Source organism: Convolutriloba macropyga, chromosome 5 (assembly GCF_964194025.1).
Source record: "Convolutriloba macropyga chromosome 5, txConMacr16.3, whole genome shotgun sequence".
Classification (NCBI taxonomy): Eukaryota; Metazoa; Xenacoelomorpha; order Acoela; family Convolutidae; genus Convolutriloba; species Convolutriloba macropyga.
This window is the reverse complement of record NC_134472.1, coordinates 46,957,462-46,977,545: the sequence shown is the minus strand read 5'-3', so window position 1 is coordinate 46,977,545 and position 20,084 is coordinate 46,957,462. Positions and strand designations below refer to the sequence as shown.

At 29.3% G+C, this 20,084-nt stretch overlaps 1 protein-coding gene across 2 annotated transcripts in view; it reads left to right on the top strand.

Moving 5' to 3' along the window:
- LOC142339426 (cilia- and flagella-associated protein 43-like) overlaps positions 1-20,084 on the top strand; it is a 135,450-nt gene that overhangs the window by 66,434 nt on the left and 48,932 nt on the right. The window lies entirely within an intron of this gene.

Below are 20,084 nucleotides of genomic sequence, written 5' to 3'. Positions count from 1 at the left end.
GACTGAACAATATTAATGTATCATTTGTAGGGATATCAATTTTAATATTAATATTAAATATTTTTCTGAATAATCAATCACTCATTTATCATTTATGAAAATTGTAATTCTGTCATGCACCTAGATTGTAGCTGGCTATCCTTCTGAACTTCTGCCAAAAAATTGTTAGGAACTTTTTCCATTCTGAGTAGTAGTCTATTGAGACTAGGATTCTCGGATAGCTTTCACATGCCTGAGAGAAGTTGATATAACTCTGGATGGTAGAGTAGGAATATCCTTTATCGTTCAGCAGTTGTTTCCAAGGAATATCCTTATTGTTTTCTTGATGGTCTTGTTTCACTTTCCCCCATATGTATCCTCTGTCAGAAATTGTCTCTAGATATAAACGATTCAGCTTTCCCTCCATGTTATTGACTGTGGTGAGATAAGACTCAAATTCACCAATATTGAATGAACTCCTGAGTTTATTGTGGAAAGATAAATATTCCGGCACATTCACTTCAAACTTGTCCAGTGTTTCCTGATGCTCGTAACTTAGTAGGTCCTTCATGAACTTGGAGAGGAACAACTGGAAGAGTTCTGTTTTAGTTCGTTTTCCAGTCTCACTTTCATGTTCGGCGGTGTTGTCGGGTTTGCATTTGTTCTCCTTACAAAATGTAATCATTTGAGTTGTTAAATTAGTCAACTCGTTTATATTCTCTTCAGATAAAGAAGTGGATGATAAAGCTCCAGTTATTAAAGTCTCGTCAAATGACGAAAATTGTTTAAAATTTTTCGCTAGTTTTTGTAGTGAAGTGAAACTCATAATGAATAGCCAAAAAATGCCGTGGAGAATAAAGGTCCCCACGTGGAGAATTATTCTAGAACATTCTTTTTTCTAGAATATTCTGACATGATTTTTAAGTTAAAATTAGTTATCATTTCCCAAGTAATTACATGTTTTAAAGTAAAATAATAATTAAATCCTTCTATTAAATTGAATGATTTGTATAATCTATTAAAAATTAAATAAAGATTTTAATAAATACTCACTTTACTAGCTAATTTTTAAGGGTATCTTATATTCGAAATTTTCACTTGTTTTCATTCTGTTAGTGGTGGTGGCTTTCTTTGTGGCGGCGGCCATTTTAGCATGACATGCACTTTTCATTCGATCTGCTAAGCAGTGTAATGCGATGTTAAACCAAGCTTGTTGACTTCTTGTACTATTAGTGGTTGCTAAATATGAAAGAAAGCGAACAATAATAGCGCAGTCAAAAACACTGAGATCGGTGGAAACACAGTGATTAGTGTTTTTATATGTCTTCTTGAATACTATACTTATAAACATGCTCTCTGAATTGATTTCTAGTGTGACCATATCTATATCTATGAAGATAAATACATAGTCTACATTTCCTATTTCTAAATCTATATAATGATATATGTTTATAAACATTACACATACTACATGTTAGATATTGATCAGGATCAGAATAATGATATCCCAAATGTTCTATATAATCTTTAACCTTAACCCTTTTTTTACATACATAACATGAATATTCTAATTCTTTACAATTATTACAACATTCTTTCCAAGGTTTATTTATGCATTTATTGCATTTCATTTTCATTTTTCGAAAAATTATTTTTTGATTATTTCCCTAATTAAATACATCATGTCTCAATCAATTAATGCTAGTGTCATAAACTTCTGCGATATCTGTAATTTATCCTTTGAATCAAAGAAGGCTTTATACAGGCATCAATCATACGATCTCAAACATGAGGAATTATTGGAGAAAATGTTTGAGTCTGAAGAAGAGGAAATCTCGGAGAGTGTGCATAATTTGGATGAAGATGATTATATTATTAAAACTAAACCAGCCACCAAACCTAAAACTAAAACTGAAGAGGATATCTACGCCAGAAATAAGTATGAATGTAAAGAATGTCATGAAGAATTTAGAAGTAAAGTAGCTCTAACTACTCATTCATATAGTCACAATTGCATGTATCTAGAAAACACAGAAGACTTCGATATAAACTCAAGTCAGAACATGAGAGAATTTTATATTAGTGATAAAGGTGGGAATTACATCGAAGATATAGATGAAGCAACTAATTACTCTTTAGAAGAAATTAAAAACTGTTACCAGTTTCGTAAAGTTAAGAGTTTTAAATATAAGATCACGGCTGAATGTGATTATAAGAAGAGAACCAAAGACGAAGTTAAAACTACTAAAATATTTTTCAATACTGATTATATTAATAATAATGCAATTTATGAATATGGTGACTTCAATCGGTGGCTAGATTTCGAAAAGGAAATATATGAAGGTTATGGTTATGATTTTGAGTTTCTTGGAATAAGAAGTATTCAGTTAAACATTGAACCAACTAAAGCGTCTATTGGTAGTTATATAGATTTACCTCCTGATCTAAAAAACTCTAAATCGATATTAAATATACGTAGTTATAAATACAATTGCTTACAACTAACTATAACTGCTTGGCTACATCCCGCCCCACACCATGCAACTCGAGAAAGTAAATATGTAGATAAACTAATTGAACCAAGACAACAACATGAAGATGATTTTGCTTATATAATAAGAATACAGAAATTGTATAATATTAGTATTTGGGTATACACACCTTGTGGTAATGGTAAAATAGAATTGTTTAAACAAGTGGATGATTTTAATAAAGATAGAAAAGATGTAAGAATACTAGTTTGGAGTAATGGTCAAATAGAACACTGTGCCCTAATAAAAAATATAGAAACCTTGTTAGAACAACCAAATAAAAACATTAAATATTATTATTGTGATAGGTGTACCTATTGGTTTAACTCACAAATTAAATATGATAAACACGAATGCAGCACCTCATTCAAACCAGAGATTGTTTGTCCTAAGAAAAAACATATTACTTTTATAAATGAACACAAATGTCAGAATATAAAAAATATTATAACTGCCGATATAGAATGTTGCATTGTTGAAGTAACAACTAATGACTGTAAATATGTAATAGCTGAACATATTCTAATAGCTGTGGGTTACACCTGGCAAGGTAACTTCAAGCACTACTTCGGTCTAGGCTGCATCAAAAGATTTGCTAGAGATCTGTTAGAAACTGAAACTGAGAATAATTTCAAACATAATGAAAAGATGATATTCACAGAAGAAGATAAATTATATCATGAAACTAATAACACTTGTCATATCTGCAGTAAAACATGTATTAATAAAGTAAGAGATCATTGTCATGAAACTGGTAAATATAGAGGACCAGCATGTAAAATATGTAATCTAAGATACAAACAACAAAACTTCATTCCAGTAATATTCCATAATGGCTCTGGCTATGACTTCAACCTACTATACAGTGAACTCTTCAAACAGAATAGTGATAAAAGAAAAGTAGATAACATACCACTAGCTGCTGGTAAATCTAAGATGTTTAGCATTGGTTGTCTCAAATTCTTAGACAGTTATAACTTCTTAGCTATGCCTCTAGATCAAATGGCAAAGGTATATGGATGTAAAACTAAAACATTATATCCATATGAATGCTTTGGTTTAGACTCCTATAATAATCTTACAGGTAATCTAAAAAAGAAGACTTCAAATCCTCACTACATAATAAATTACCAACACAAGAAGAAGTCGATATCTTTAATAATGAAAACAGTCATAAAACTGGTAAAGATCTAACTATAGAGTATTTACAGAATGATGTCGAAATATTAGACTATTGCATGAATGAATATGTTAAACTAAGCATGAAAGAACTCAAGCTCAATCCCCTACACTATGTAAGTCTCCCAGGTTATAGTTTTGATTGTTGGTTAATGTCAAGCGGTGTAACATTAGATACATTACAAGATAAACAAATGCTAGATGATTTTGTTGGAGCAAAGAGAGGTGGTATATGTGGAATAATGGGAGATAGATATATAAATATTAGTAATACTAATACTAATGCTAATATTAATGATAATACTAATACCAATACTAATACTAGTACTAATACTAATACTAATGATAAAGTTATTAATAGAAATATATGGTACATAGACGCAAACAACCTATATGGTTATGCAATGATGCAAAATTTACCTTATAAGGATTTTGAGTTTATTACTACTACTACTCTAGATTCACGAACGGACTTCGTCCGTGGCAAGCCAAGTGGGTTCCTCGATGTAATATTGAATACTCCAGATGATAGTGATCATGGTTACTATATAGTTTGTGATATTGATTATACTAATGAATGTAAAGAGAGAACAGAACAGTTAGCTCTAATGCCTAATAAGAGAAAGATAAATAATAATGAACTAGGTTACAGAGAAAGAGAGGGAGGCAAGGCAAGATCAGAGAAATTAATCTTAGACCAAAACAACAAAACAGAATATATGGTTCATTATAGGATGTTAAAGTTCTATGTTAAGATGGGAGTAAAAGTAACAAAAATACATAGAGTAATTAAATTTAAACAAGATTATATATGTAGCGATTATATACAAAACAATACAAATAAAAGAGCAACAGCTAAAACTGAAGCAGAAAAGGATGTAAGGAAATTAATGAATAACTCATTATATGGAAGAATGTGCATGAATCCTCTACACTTCTTTCAAAACAAGTTCTTGCATGATGAAGAAAAGATAATGAAAAGTGTAGGTAAACCAACATTTAAGAATATAACTAGATATAGAGATTATAGCCAAATTGAATATATAAAGAAAAAATAGAATATGACTCTCCAGTATATGTAGATGTTACTATCTTAGAATTAAGTAAATTACACATGTATGATGTATTCTATAATATTCTACAACCATCCCTCAAAGATATAACACTTCACTAAATGGATACGGACAGTTTCGTATTAAGTTATAGTGAAGGTAAAGCTAGTGATGAGCATATGGACTTAAGTAATCTAGACATACCTATAAAAACTGATAATAAAGTCCCCGGCAAGTTTAAGCACGAGCTGGGAAGTAGGATTATTGAGGAATTTGGAATTTATAGCATTGTCCCCCAAAACATATAGCTTCAAAAATTATCCTAAGAACACTAAAGAAAAAGGAATAAAGAAGCATAATAATGCTATGCACATAGATTATTATGATGCATTAATGAATAATACACAGAGAACAGTAGATGAATGTAGAATACAAAAAGTTGGCGATAACATGACAACAACAAAAACAAGTAAGATTAGTTTAAATATATTTTATGATAAAAGATTTTATGTAAATAATATTAAAAGCTATCCTCATGATGAGAATCTATATCTATTCAAAAGAGATTTAATAAAAATGGTTCACCAAGCATCATTAGATGGAGACACAGACCTACTGGTTAATAATATTCTAGAACTAACCATTAATGATGATAGAAAGTTAATTGAAGTTGCTATTATATTATATAACGAGCTTTGTTAATTTTTATAACAAATAATTATAGACCTAATTCATTCATTATATCCATATGGTTGGTAGTTAGTATATTATAAATCATTATCTGAGCCATATATTTTTCCATAATGTCTCCCATGATTGTATTCTTATATAGTGTAGCTCCAGCTATTATATTTTTATTATATTCTAGAAATTTTATTATCTTCTTAGCCCCATCTACATATTTAGAATAAGTTGAAATTATTAAATCATCATGATTTGGTTCCTTAATATGATCAATAAACTCATCTATTGTATTACAACGTCTTTTACAAGCTTAACATTTTTTTAGATTAAGAGAGAAGCTGTTTTCATTATCCATTTTTTACTCTTATTATAGTTTTTCAATACATATGAAATGACTAAACTAGATAAACTTATAGAATTAAACAATCTAAAAAAACAAAACAGAAGAAATAGATTAGAAGATAAATTAAAACAACAAGAATATTATGGTGAAATAGAAGAGTTATTTGATCCTCTAACCAAAACTTTAAACGCAAACAATGAACAGAATCTAGCATTAAGTTAACAAACATTAAGAGCAAAAGATTGGCAAAATCAATAGTTAGATAAACAAACTAAGATGATCGAGCAAGCTGGTTCCCAGTTTAATGAAACTGCTTCCAAGATTGGTGAAACGTTAAAGGGGACCATTAAGCAACCTCAAGATATAGCAACAGTTTATGTTGATACAAAAACAGCCAAACTTCTTCATGACATGGGGGCTCAAACTAATCCTCAATTAAAATAGAATCCTCAATTAAAATAGAAACTAATCCTCAATTAGAACTCGTAGATTTACCTAGTAGGAGATATAAAATGAATGGTGTTGATATAACTCTAGAGCAGGGTGCATTTTTAGTTAGGGATAATGTATATGAGTTTTCAGAAGGATTTACTGATTTTCTTACTGAATCAAATGTAACATATGATGATAAGGTTGAGGAAGATGAAAACAAAATTAAAAGGTTTTTAAAGGATATTAGATATGATTTAGGAAAAGGGGATAAGAAAAGCGCTAGATATAGAACAATAAAACGTATAATGGAGGTAAGAGATGATATATTTGGCAGGGGATTAAATGGCAACCCAAATAATTTAGTAGAAAGACTAGAATTATTAATACTAGAAACAAAAACTGGTCATGATAGGTTATATGATGAAATGCTAGATATATCTAAGCAACTATTATCTATGAATATTATTAATCAAAACCAACTAGATAATTTTGTTTTTAATTATGGTAAATAGGTGAAACCATGACTACGTCCATCAGGGAACCTGCTTCGCAGATGACTATGTCCATAAATAAAACGATTGAAAAACAACAACTAGCTAAAGAAGTATTCAGTCCTCGAATAACAAAGATTAGAAGACAAAGAATAATACCATTATATAAAGATGAAACATGGTCAGCTGATTTAATTGATAAGTCATCTCTAAGTAAATACAACAATAATTATAAGTTTATTTTAACAGTTATAGATGTATTCACAAAATATGCATGGGCTATTCCTTTAAAGAATAAATCTGGTTTATCTATAACTAATGGTTTTAAAATAGTTGTAAGTGAACATCCACAAGGTGGCTCTGAACCTAGAAAACCACAAAAGTTATGGGTAGATAGAGGTAGTGAGTGTTACAATAAAACATTTAAATCTTTACTTAAAAAATATGGAACCGGCAAAGCCGCTTCGGGGATAGAGCTATATTCTACTGATAGTGATTTAAAGGCTGTATTCATAGAGAGATTCAATAGAACATTATTACACATAATAAATAAACCTATGTTCATCAATGGCGATGGTAATTGGGTAAATATATTAAATGATGCTGTTGTAACATATTACAATAACATTCACTCAACAATTAATATGACACCAGTTGATGCTTCTAATAATCCTGATAAAGTTAAATGCTATATCAGTGAAACTGCTTCGTAGATTAATTCTACCAAAGCAACACCAAAATTTAAAGTTGGTGATTATGTTAGAAATGCAGATAAACGTAATATCTTCTCTAAAGGTTACACTTCTAATTGGAATAGAGAATTGTTTAAAGTTAATGAGGTTCTAAAACACAACCACCAACTTATAAAATAGGAGATATTAATGGTGAGATAATAGAAGGTAAATATTACGAACAGGAATTATTAAGATCTGAGTTTGATTTTGAATCTAATAATAAAGTTTTAGAATCATTAAATATATTTCTTAAAGTAAATAATGACAAGAAATAGATTCAATCAAGCTAAACATAAATCAACATCAACATCAACAAACAACTTAACACTAAGTAAGGCTCGTGGGTTATTCCTAGAAGATAATGATAATATTAACATGAAGGATACCTATAAAATTACAAATGTTCATCCGCCCACAGATGAAAAAGATGTTGTTAATAAAGAGTATTGTGACAATAACTTATTATCCTCTTCTAATAAAATAGACATTTTAAGTAAAAACATAACTGAACTAAGAAAAGGTGACTTTGATAAAGTTACAACTAAAACATTACAACTAAATGAAACACTAGTTAATGAAGAACTAATTAATGAGTTTATTGAATCAACAAATGAAGTCAGAAATACTGTTAAGTTTTGTAATAAAGTTGCTGCAGATACTATCTCTAAATATAATCAATTAAAGCAAGAATTTGATAATAATAAGTTTAATCAGAATATAACTAACATACACTTAGATGAAATGTTTACTAACGGTCTGAGAGAAATGAAAGAATACAATAAATCTCTTAGAGGTGTTATAGTACAATATATAATTGCTATACTGTTACAAAGTAAGTTACTTGATAATAAAGAGAAAGATAGACTTGACATGCATTATAGTTTTAATCAAGAAGATATAATGAAAGAAATAGAAAGAATTTTTACTAATGAAAATAAGCAAAGCAATGACCAATCCAACAGCACCGAGTGAGAGATTACTATATCCAGATTTGTCATCAGTATCAGAAAGATTGATAAACGAAAAGATTCAAGCTAATAATAAATTTAACAACAATATTAACATTATAAAAGATATTAGAAGTTATTATGAAACTGAAACTAATAACTATAATAAGAAGTTAAGTAGATATAAGAATTATATTAACATAGCTGAGATAACAGAAATAGTATTACCATCAATAGCAACAACTGCAACATCAACATCAGTTTCATTAACAGGTATAGGATTAGCTGATTCTTTACCAACAGCTTTTGCTACAGCAACTGTTTGTGGTTCATTATCAAAAACAATTAATACTAAAATTAGAAATAAAATTATAAAGTATTCAGAAATGTATATTTTAAGTAAACAGTTTAGTGATAAGTTTAATAAACTATATACTAAATCAATGAATGATAATAAAATAGATAATGATGAATATAATGAATTTGTTAAGTTATATGAGGATTATAAGAAGAATAAGAAAAACAAGCTGAGTTTTTTTTAGATTAAAGATATTAGTGCTTAGTAATAACAATGTTTTTAGTAAAAATAATATTAGTATTAATATTTATCGATAGATATATAATCATAATCTTAGTTCTAATCATAATCGTAAACATAATATAGTCATAATATAATCATAATCATAAACATAATATAATCATAATTATAATCAAATAATTATCTTTTCTTTGTACCTAAGTATAACCCTCTTCTTTTTTGTACTACTTTTATACCTTCGCCAGTAGTTGCAAAATTAATTAAATCAGGTGTGGCTGATAAAGCAGCTCTAGGGTTTCTAGATGCAGCTGCACTTCCTATTTTACTTGCTATTTCTAATGCTCTTACTGGATTATTAGCTACTTTCTTTCCAAAGTTAACTGTAGCCCTACCAACACTTTTAAAGAAATCTTTAAGTCCTTCTGCTTCTATTGTTGCATCACATACTGTCATTGATTTATTCCTTCTACATAAAACACAATTACCTTTTAACATTTTAGTACCTTTTGAAGTGATAGCTCCTCTTATATTAACAGTACCACTATAATGTCTACCTCCAACACAATATGAATTAGTTTTGAACTTATTTAAAAGACTCATTTCTATATAAAAAAATAATGGAAGTTAAAAAGTATAATCCCTTTGTTGTTATTAAGCCTAAACCCAAGCCTAGGTCTAAGCCCAAGATTAGACCTAAGCCTAAGATTAAGCTTGAAGCTGGAGGTTTATCCAGGATGGATGGAGTTCTATCTCTAGAGAATAAAAAGAAATTAGATATTATTTATGCTAAAGGTTTTGTTAATACTAATAAGAAATAGTTGGGTATTAACAAGAGTAACAATTAGAGCTGACTAGCTATAAGTATAAGTATAAGTATATGGTTATGTATAGGTAAAAGTATATAATTATAACAATAACTATATTATACTATAATTATAAATTATCGCTAGAGTTATATCTAAAATTATAATTATCGCTAGAGTTATATCTTTGACTTAAATTATAACTATGATTTAATATCAACCATCTTATTACCATCACTATTAACACTAATAACCTTTCTAGTTAATACTAATGCATGACATATTACATCAGCAACTGCAGCACTAAATTTAAAATTAAGTTGTATTGGTTGTGGACCTATATGATCCCTTTGATATCTAGTATTGAATACATATATTCTATAATTACTTTTGAATGTTCTATGATTTATATATGGTTTTATATTATGTGGTAGCCCATTATAATCTTTATTAAAGCTAACATTCTCTTTAAAAGCCTCATTATAATTATTGGTTCCATAATTAATATTCATTCTATCCTCAGGATAAAACTCACTACCAATCTTACAGTAACATTCAGTAACATTCATTACATCAAATGTACTTGCATCATGAATTTGTTCATTAACATTATTATTTTCAAAACCAACTATTATATATTGCGGTCTTTCCATACCACTTTCCATACCTAGATCAAACAAGAAGTTAGTAGCATTGGGTACATTCTTATAAAATGTCTTTCTTTCATAATAGCTAAAGTCTACATTATTCTTTTTACTTAAACCCTTTTGCACAATAATTCTATTATCATTACTAGGATCAATACTAGGTACACACCATGATATATCTCTAATTTCTATATTACCATCATTAGCAACTGCACCAGGATTAGCATTAACTCTATATAGAGCTCTATCATTATTATTTCTTTTTAATAATAGTTTAAATCCTAAACCATATATAATCTTTTCTAAATCATTTATGAAACCAAATAGATCACTCATCTTAATCATCATATACATATGACTTCGTTGTGCAGCAATATGGTCACCTTTAAATTGACTATCTCTATTGCCCTGATTTCTAACAAAACCACTCTCATATTCATCATCAGTACTAGTTAATAACTTATACATCAATAGATTAGGATGACAATGATCTATATATTCAATAGTCCTACCACCACTAGTTTCAAGCTTAATTGAACTAAACAATGCCATCATACCATAATTAACTAATCTGATATTAGCATCATTAGCAAATACACCACCAGCATCATCTGATACAACAAACTCTATCTCTAGATATGAATCATGTATATTTAAGTGATTCTCTTCTCTATTGAGTATAATATTAATATTGGTATTAACCGTATTCATTGTTGCTAGATTATTAGGTTTATATTTTATAATCTTACTTTTATGTATATCATTATTATAACCATAAGTTGTATCCAAATTAAAATCCATTTTATTAGATAAAAAATGACAGACAACTTGATTTTATATGAACTACAAAATATACACGAAGCTTTAACTAAAACTAAAGAAGAGTATACACTTAACTTTAGAATGATAAAACCAACAGAAAAGTTTAACTTTAGTGAACCTATACTTAATACAACAAAATTAGGTTTAATTAGATTATCTGTTTATAATTCGGTGTTTAATGTGAATAGGAGAAATAATCAATTCTTGTATGCTAGTACTGTTATAGAAGATGATGAAGCTTTACCTCGGGCTCTTAGCTCTGACCCTAACCTTAACCCTATCTCTCCCTCAAGCCCAAACATTACATCTATACTTAATCATAATTATAAAGGAATCCCGTTGCTATATTCAACTATTACACCGGGAGCATATGAGTTAACTGACATAGCAGAATTAATAAAAGAAGAAACTGATGGTAATGTTATAAAAAGAACCTGATAAGAATACGATGAAATGTTTAATGGAAATAAAACAAGGAGCACTCAGCTTTGATATAGAAAACTCACTAGCCTCATTACTAGGATTTAGAAAAATAATTTATAAAAAAGGTAGATATAAATCTCATAAAATTATTGATATTATGGTTTTTTAGTACTATTAACATTCATTGTAATGTGATATCTGGAGCTAAAGATAATGGTAAAGATACAGACATACTATATACTTTTAATCTAACTGAACCACCAGGTTACTTGATAAATATTATACCAACTAATATCTTGTATCAAAATATAACTAAAGATAGAATAGAATATATTGTGTTTCATATTAAAGATGAGTATGGAAGACCTATAGACTTTAATGGTGATGTATTAAGTTTTACTTTACATTTGATTTAGACTTATACTTATACTTACACTTAGACTTCTCTGTGAAGCAGGTTCCCTGATACTTATACTTATACTTATCTGCGAAGCAGGTTCCCGATACTTATACTTATACTTAGACTTGTACTTGTACTTACACTTATCTACGAAGCAGGTTCCCTGATACTTGTACTTGGACTTAGACTTACACTTAAACTTAACTACAAAACTCTCCGACCCCAATTAATTCATAGTTTACCATTAATATTTTTATTTTTAGTTATATCAATGACAATATAATTATAAGGCTCTTTCCATACTTTATTACATATATTAGCAAAATCATTATAACTAAGTTCAATATTATTAAAGAAATCTTGATATATCGATGCTAGGACTTTACCTCTCTGTTCAAATAAAATAAATAGATTACAGTTCTCTCTAACACTCTGCCTATCCAGAGAGAACAGGTTTTGATTAAGATATATCATATTACAGTTATTATGTCTACCTCTACAAAAGTATTCATTAATAACTGGTTCTTTGGCTCTAACATCATCAAATATCATTATTTTCTTTAAGTCTTTGGGTAGTTTATCAGGAGATGGTAAATGTTTTATATCTTTAATAAATTCAACATCTGCTTTTGGGTTTAATCTTTCTATACCATGGTACTGATCACCAGTAGGTCCAATGATGTATAGCTTATCAAAGTATATACTAGCTAGAATTAGTTTTTTCAATAAGAATGTCTTACCACATTCACTAGGACCAGATATTATACATCTAAAGTTATCTGGGAATGCGGCTTCAGTAATTATATCATCATCATTTAACCATGAATATAGATCATCATTTATGTTTACAGATATCGGTGAAACCGCTTCACGGATATTATTAGTAGGACTATTACTAATGCTATTACTATTGCTATTCCTATTAGATTTACTCCTTTGATATTTTTCATCAAATAGATATATAAAATTATTATTATCATTATCAATGACATTATCCTTATCATTAACATTATCATTAACATTATCATTATCATTATTAGCAAAGCTACTTCGTAGATCATTAACATTATCATTAACATTATCCTTATCTTTATCACCACCTCTACTACAACTTCAACAAGAACACTCATTATATATTCCCGGATATTTACATTGATTAATTAGAATATTCAAAGCACTTTTAGTTCTGAATCCTCTATCAATAAGATAGATCATATATAAACAATAAGCCCCACAATAAGATTCATCATATTGTTGTATTCTCTCATTAGAGCCTAGATCAACATATTCTTCTAAAAATAAAGGTGGAGTTTCTACACCAAAACTATCAAAGTAATATGTTGGACCACCTTCTCTTCTTATAACTAAAACCCAATGTGTACCTTCAGTTGGATGTAGATTTACAATAATGTTAGAGTTAGGTTCACTTACCATTTCTGGTTTATCATCTCTCATTACAATCTCAATTGGTGTTAGACTTATATCTTTACCTATATCTTTTATTCTGATATCACTCATAGCATTATTATCAATATTAAATTTATTATTGACTTCCTCAAAAATTAGGATGAGCATTTTTATATAATGAATTTATTAAATCTAAGTCTAATTATAAGTCTAAGTCTAAATCAAATCTATATTTATTATATAAAAATGGAAACAGGTAGTGCAGTTTTTATTTTTATTATTATAATTGGAATTTTTTATATAATATATGATTCAAGACCAAGTAAATATACAAAACTAGAAGAAAGCTTTGGTGGATTTATGAATAGGAGTCTAGTTAGATTTGAATATGAAAAGTCACCACTACATACTATTGTTTATGGTGGAACTGGTACTGGCAAAACATATTTTGTTAGACAATACTTAAAGTTATACTTAGACCATGATCAAGTTCAAGATCAAGTTCAAGATCAAGTTCAACATCAAGTTCAACATCAAGTTCAAGATCAAGTTCAAGATCAAGACCAAAGGTCCATAGTTATAGTTTGTAAAGATGACAGAGACTGGATAGATCCTGAGTCTAATAAGTTTTATACTGGGTTTAATAAATGTGATATAAATATGATCACAAAAAATAATATGCATAAATTTCAAAATTGTGTAATAGTACTTGATGATATGGGTGATAGGTTAAATAAGGATATAGGTTATTATTTTACTGAAGTTAGACATTATAATATTCAAATGATTGTAATGTGTCATAAACCAGCTCAAATAATTAATACAGCAAGAATGAGTTGTGATACTATTTATTTAACAACTTATAATGGACCTGACCTATTCAAAAACTTTAATGAGATATATAAATGTGAACATGACTTCAACAAAATAATTAGTGAATTAAATATTAACTATTATAATTGTACAGATAGAATGTCAGATGAACTTCGTTGTGGTATAATTAAATATAATAAAAAGGAAAATACTTTTATTATTATTAGTAGTAATAGAACAATGATATATGATTCAAGAGTTGGTTTCCTTGATTTAAAAGCTCTTAGTTTAAAAGATGATTTAGGAAGAGAAGATATAAATAAACTTATAGCATATATGAAACCACTAATGATTAATGCAACAGATAGAAATGTTATTAATCATGATAATTATCAGTTTTATTTTAATAAACTTCTTACTTTAAATAATATTAAATTTCAGAATGATGTTTGAACAAAAAAGATGGTTAAGGGAAAGGGTATGAAAATTTTATCAAATATTGGTGGAATTATAGGCACAGGTTTATTTATATTTAATTGTTTTTATCCTGATTCAATATCAAGAAATGCTGAAACTGTAGCAATGGGAGCAAACACAATGTTGAGTAGAGTAAATACATTAGTTAATGTTGGATTTGGAGAAGAGTTGGAAGGTGAAACACGAAGCAGTTATACTGATCAGGGAAGCAGTTTGGTAAACCACGAACTTTGTTCGTATAATGATCAGTGTAACTGTGACTTCGTCAATGAAGAGATGGGAATTTTGAATAGAAAGGGAGGAAAGTTTTTAAACAAACTATATATAAATAATGAAGAATTTAGAGAAGAGATTATAAATTTTGTTAAAGATAAAAGGAATTAGACCTTGATTTGATCTTAGATAAGAGATGTAAAACTAATACACTCAATACTTTAGGAAATAAATATTTAGCAGAGTGTATCACATCTAAAGATAATACTAAAGATTTAATTGAAATCATGGCTAAATATTATCTGCGAAGCAGTTTCACTGATCCACAAAGTTTGTACACCGATTCTACAGCATAGCTAATATTATCTGCGAATTTGCAAAACAACTCCGTTGAGCAGTTTGGTAAACCACGAACAAAGTTCGTTGGAGAACCACGAGCAAAGCTCGTTCACTGATAATTTTATCTATTTAAAATGCTTTTACAATGTTTAGAGTGTAACTATAAATGTGGAAACATTGCTTTTTTAAAATATCATTATGAATCATTTCATAAAGATAAAACTGATAAATGTATGTGTGGTAATATATTATTAAGTGGTATTTGTGCTAATGATTTTTCCCCATGGGGTTGTTCTTTAAAAAATGAATCAAGTTCTAGTTCTAATTCTAGTTCTAACCCTAGTTCTAATTCTAATTCTAATTCTAGTTCTAACCCTAGTTCTAGTTCTAACCCTAATTCTAACTCTAGTTCTAACCCTAGTTCTAGTTCTGGTTCTGGTTCTAACCCCAGTTCTAGCTCTGGTTCTGGTTATATCTATGACTATAACTCTAACTCGGATCCTAACCCCAACCCTAACCCTAACCTTATCCCCAACCCTAACCCTAACCTTATCCCTAACCCTAACCTTAACCCCGGCTCAGAAGTATTAACTAGATGTTGTAATAAGTGTAATTATATAAAACCACTAAATAATTTTGATGAGGGTAAGTATACATGTAGAAGATGTACTTCAGCTAAAGTTAATTGTCCATTTTGTACTTCTGTTGTGAGATATGATGGGATACGGACTCATGTAAAGAAACAACATCCAGATATAGAATTGACTAGAGGATTTAGTAGAAATATAACTGATCGGTGTAACCGCTTCGCGGATAAAACAATTAATCCTAGTTGGCAAAGTCCTAGAGCTGTAAGTCCTTCAGTTATTAACCAAACAGAGGAAAGTTGTTCATGTAAATGCTATAATTTTGTATCATTTCTTATTAATAATGGAATAAATATAGAAAAAATAAAAGAAAATATAAATTTATTGAAAAGTATAGATAATTTGAAATAAAAAGTATAAAAAAATTTAAAAAATATCAAAAAAGAGGGATTCACTCTTTAAGAGCGAAAAAAAGCGACCTTTTCTACTGGGGATCACTCCGAATAAGAGTGAATCACTCTTAAAGAGTGAAATGTAAATTTTGCTTTGATTTTTTGATTTTTTGTTTTTATTTTTGTTTTTAATTGATTTTTTTATTGAATTTAGAGCTAATATATAGTAGTGGATAAAACAAGGGATTCAACAAACAGTAAAATTTGGCCCGATTCGACATGCGCGATTAGCGTTAGGAGAAAGGGATAAATTTTACTGGTGGTTGAATCCCTTGTTTTATCCACTACTTCTGAAGAATTAAATTTCATGTCCTTGGAATGACTTTTGGAATGGTATCACAACTTAGTATGGTTGATTAGCTCAATTCTGTGGCAATTGAACCAAAAAATAATTTTGTTACTTAAGCTCGATACTTTTGGATAATTTAAAATCGCTTATACGTTTCTTAATGAGTTTTCTATAGCTTAGCAGCGATTACATATCGGTTTGTTGGTTTTATTTTATGCTGGTTAAACAATTTACTATGCATACAAATTCAGTCCTGGTCTCTTTTAGAAGGAATTTGCGAGTTCAATATAACCCACCTTATTCTCAATGGTTTCCCAGTGAAACGAAACAGCCTTGATAAGAAACAATTAATGATGGTTTAATTTAGCGAATATCCAGCCATGTTACATGGCAAGATAACATCAAGATATGTACGAACTGGCAAGATCTTTACTTGGGCATCAAGAAAAAAGTTGTTGGCAAGTTTTTTGCATGTATTGATAAGATGTTGCCAATGTGTTACAAGAATTTTTCGCTGATCAAGATCTTTGTAAGTTTTCAAGTTTTGCAAGAATTATCAGGATTTTGCTTGATGTGACAAGGTGTATCAGAGTTTCGTTTCACTGGACTCCACTTTTTGTGGTTCTTAATGAAAGCGGTTGTTGTTTCGACCCACATTAGTGGAAGGAGGAAGTCTATACTCAACTGGGCTTTTTTGCTCAGTCAATTTTCGCCGATCGATATATTCATCGTACAGGATTGTGAGTGGTAACCTTAGAAAGCTTGTCAAGCTTAGCATTTCAAATTACAATGGATTTTTATGAATTTTAGTTTTTTGAGGACTTACGGAGGCTTAGAGATTTGTGAACGTTAGCCTCACTTCCGTTGTTTTGTTCACGTTTTTAGTAATTTTTGCTTAAATTTTGAACAATTTTTGATAACATGCGATGAAATTGTTAGCAATAGTCTCATTGGTTTCACGTTTGATGATTGAAAAGAGTTGGTGAACTGTTTGAACTCACTTTTTCGGCAAAATTTTTACCTAATTTTTTGAACATTCAGCATTTTTCCCTGTTTTTCATAAAAAAAATTGTCAAATATGCTTATTTGGCTCTCTTTCGGCGGTTCGACTGGTGGTGCAGACATAAAAACAGCTGACACAATGTTCCTTTACTCAGGTATGGGCTAACTGTGCCTCCGGTTCTTAAGAAAAATTTCCGGAAATAACATTTTTGCGGTCTTTCGGTAAATGAAACCGATATTTATAAAAATGCAGAATTTGTTTTTGATATGTTAAGATTTTCGTTTGTCAGAAACATATTACGATTTATTTTATAACAATTGCTTCGGATAAGCGATAGCGAGGCAAGTTTTGGTCTCTTCGTTGAGTTTTGATAAGCATTTGGATTGTATTTGGCTCTTTTGAAATACTTTCTCTTGCTATTTTTTCATCTCAGTCGCTAGAAAGTCTTTTTTTCGTTTACAGGTGCATTCAATAGGAAGTTCCATTGCATTTCAACGAGGTCTAATGAAACAATATTGTGTTTTCTGAGTAAAGCTTGTGATTTTATGGCTCCGACAACTTGTTTTTGTAAGTTTTTATTGATTTCTTGAGATTTTTAAGCGCTTGATGTTCTTTTTGTAGTCTTATGAGTGAGTATAATTTATCCAATTTCTAATTGGGTTTTTAGGTAGCTATTAGAGAAATTAGCTAATGCTTTCAATTCATATATAATGTTTTTTTTGGAAACAATATTGTGTTTTATGAGTAAAGCTCACGGTTTTTATTGCTCCGACAAATTGATTTCGAAAACTTTTAATGAATTCTTGAGATTTTCAAAGTTTGATGTTCTTTTTGTAGTCTTATGACTGAGTTTAATTAATCCAATTCCTATTTGGGTATTTAGGTAGCTATTAAAGAAATTATCTAATGCTTTTATTTGATACATAATGCTTTTTTGGTAATATAACCCGATAAGTATCCAAAATTAATCATTTATTTTTCATAATGACTTTTTGGTCATATTAACTACTTTGTTAGTATTTGGTTGATTTTTAGTTTCAATGGAGAAGCAGCAGGAGCAAGATCAGTTTTGTTCTATTTGTGGAATCTAATAGTTCAAAAGTTATTCGGATTTTAATGGGGTGATGTTTTTTTAAATATATATTTTGTTTTTTTTATTTTAGTACAGACCAGAATGAATTCAACAGTCAAAAGGAGGACAAGTGAACATACACAATAGTTTTAGAAAAAAGCGTATGGTTTTTTGGCTTCAACACTGTTTGCATAAAATTGTTCCCAAAATTTTGAAGTCTGCCTGTACTAAGTGTTAATGTGTAGTCTTTTGACTTAGTCTCACTAATGACATGTACAATTGTCTTCCTGATTGGTATCAAGTTAAACTATTTCGGAGTCTCACCTAAAACCTTACGGTTGTTTTGTCTTACGGTTCAAGAAATTTGAATTCAAATTAAAATAATGCTTTTTTTGAAATTTGCCAGTTTTAATCTTATATTTGCAATCTTTAGGCGTAGTCTCATTAAAGAGTGAGGTCATTCTTTTTTAAGTGAATTATAATGTAGTCTTAATTGTTCTTTTACATTTTAATTAATTGTTTTTGGCGTTGGTATTGCGAGTTTTCATAACTTTTCTACACACTTTTTTTTGCATTTTCCAAGTTTTTATGTTCTGTTTTGCTGTTTTTCCCATCGTAATATTTTTGGCACAATAATTACGAGTCTTATGTCACATTAATTGCGTTGAATCAAGAAGATATATTGTTATATTCAATTTTTATAGTTAATAGATTTTGATTTATAGGCTTCGACACCGTTTCCTTGCAAAATTGAAATGATTTTTGCCTGTATTTGTTCTTTTTGTAGTCGTATGGTATTCTGAATTGCATATCTCAATGGTTTTGCATGAAGCATTAAAGTATAAATGAAGCCATTAAATGGCTTCAGTCGATAGCTACTGGCTTTCATGTCTTGGAATTCATTTATTTTGGAAAAGTGTAAACGTATTTTCTGACTATGCCCTTTTTGTTTTGTTTACTTGTTAATTGTTTTTGAATAAAGGCAGTTCCCATATCTTTTCTGGTAAAATGCATGTCTTTTGATTTAGTTTATTTTTAGTCCGATGCTATTTTAACGTTTTCATGAAATTTTTTAACAAAAAAAAAGTGGATAGACATTAAGTTTTGGTCGTTAATAATTCTCGTTGTTATTTGATTTTGTTGTTTGTCTTATCTCTTACTCTCCTTAATGGCAGTTAACATCGGCCCTCTATTGAGATATTTGTTTCATTTGTATAGCGGCTAGAGCTTAATGGATTTTTTAAATGGATAAATCAATTATTTTCGAGCAATAAGTGATTTTTTGAAAGTGTTCTATCTCTTCATCATTTGGTGAACAACTAAGTCAGAAAAGTGATTGAGCGGGGTCGGAATATTATGTGCGAACGCAGATTACCGAGCCTCTTTGCTTAACTCTGTAATAATCTCTTTTCTGCTAACCCGCTTTG